The sequence below is a fragment of the Gavia stellata genome, unplaced genomic scaffold, assembly GCF_030936135.1.
Source record: "Gavia stellata isolate bGavSte3 unplaced genomic scaffold, bGavSte3.hap2 HAP2_SCAFFOLD_134, whole genome shotgun sequence".
Lineage (NCBI taxonomy): Eukaryota > Metazoa > Chordata > Aves > Gaviiformes > Gaviidae > Gavia > Gavia stellata.
Genome location: NW_026776641.1, coordinates 67,719 through 69,890, shown reverse-complemented (window position 1 = coordinate 69,890; position 2,172 = coordinate 67,719).

The following is a 2,172-nucleotide window of genomic DNA, read 5'->3' as shown; positions in this document are numbered from 1 at the left end:
TGATTTCAAACAGTGTCCACTGAAGCATTCAATTTTGCCAGAGGAAAATTCCTAGGGGAAGAAGGAAATAAGAACATATTAATCTGAACCATGTATGTTGAGCTAAGAAGGGAATTCTCCCTCCTTTAGGCAAGTTTATTCTGTAAGTCTTATGACTTGATAGTGGTGCAACTCATGGCAGGTAAGCCTTGAACCACTTCGGCACCAAGAAGTAGCCCTCAGAAAAAAAACCCAACCAACCAGCTTTCAAAGCTAAAGCTCCTCTCCGCCACACTTTTCTTATGGACAACTTGAGCTTAATAGCCTTTGAAAAAATTATTGCGGCAAAACCTTTCAGATAAACTTAGTGTTTCATGAAAAAAACCCCACCTTTTATTTCAACATTGGTTCAGAAAAGCAGCCAAGCTTGACCTTGCATGTCCTGGGATTAAAATCTAGTTAGGAGAGTTTTTCTCCTCTCTCCGTTCCATTTGTGACTGCATTTGGAGGGATATTAAAAGATTTCCTTCAGGAGGATGGCATTTATCCACAGGAAGCCAAAGGGAACTCAAGATACACTTCTTTTATTACCGTTGATCTTGTTCACATTGGTATTTCTGCAAGGAGGATCGCTTCTACTATGTGAGGAAAGCTGTGATGACCATGAGAGGTGGCTTGTTCAATTTACAACCCAAGGTTTCATTAGGAATACCCCAAACTACATCTCACGCTGAAAAAGGCAGAAAAACGACCAGATTCTTCTACTTCTTGACACTAACTTTACCAAGAGGTACTTCCATTAGTAGTTGATGGAGACGGTGACAGAGGCGTGAAGAATGTCACTACAGGAGGGCAGTGATGCATGCGTAAGGCCCATGCAGGGCCATGCAATGAGAGCTGTGGCCACCTGCTGCTGAGGGGTCAGCCCTGAGCCACAGAGCTGGGCAATCCTGTAACTGTCTGACGGTCTTCTCCTCAGTCAACCTTGAACAAGTCATCCCCACCGTTCACCTGACAACTTCTCATGATAAGACAGACCTTTCGCACGAGGAGGATTTCCACCACCTTTCCTTCATGGCTCGTTTTAAGGAGCACCTCCCTTCCAGCAGTCCTCTGGGCTGGTGGAGCAAGGCCTCATGAGACGCCTCCCGTAACTGGCTTTTGAATTGGGGCATCTGAGATGAAACCCCTGAAGACATTTTCTGCTTCTCAGATCCAGCACAGATGGATGTAACAAGACCTAAAGCTTAACAAGAGGCAGTCGGATATGTCAGAGTCACCCTTAACATTTTTCCTCTCAAAGGTTTAAGAAAGAAATCATAACAGAAAGCCTTTCAACTATTTTTCAATTTGTCAGAGCCCTAGGTTTATTTGAAGAAGGCAGGGCTTTGTGCACACTCACACACAGGAGCATATAAAGACTTAAACCAATACGTTCAGCGTTCATCACTGACACAACTAGAAAAAAAAAGCCTAGACCAAGAAATAACGATGTTCTCTTACCTGCAAACACACTCAATAGTATTCCTACAGCTGGTATGACTATGGCTTATCTATCATCCTATAAAATCTATAGGCACGCCTGGGAACTACCTAGAATGTTAGGTGACGTGATTAAAGGCTAATCTGCACAAACAAAAAGCAGCGAAGCACTGGCGGGCAGAGGCACCCCGGTAACTCAGCGCGGGGGGAACAGCCGGGCCCCACTCCTCACAAGGCCATCGGTCAGCCCAAGGCCTGGCTCCAGGGTGAGGGACCCCCCAGGGGCGTGGGCAGGAGAGGCCTCAGGGGTCACCTCACCTTGTAACAGGTTCTGGGTGTTCACTTCCAGCAAAAGCTGGAAGTTATTGTCATTTCTGCCCTGTTTTCATGAGAACTCTATTTCAGGAATATGACAATTGACAAGTAAAGGAAGAGGTCATGTGTCAGTGGGGATGAATTTTTGCGGAGACTTTAATCTGTGTTAGTTGTGGTGTAAGTTGTGAAAAATCACGACCACTAAATACTACAACTGTATTTTGACATAGAATGTTTATTTTCCATAAAAATCTGAAATTGAGCATCACATAAAATATTGCGATTAAATATTACATAATATAATTAACAGACATTGAACTGAAGTCTACATGCAGTGCTTGCGCAGTATTTTGCTTCTGTTTCTGACTGCCCATTTTATATTTTATTATTGCCTAT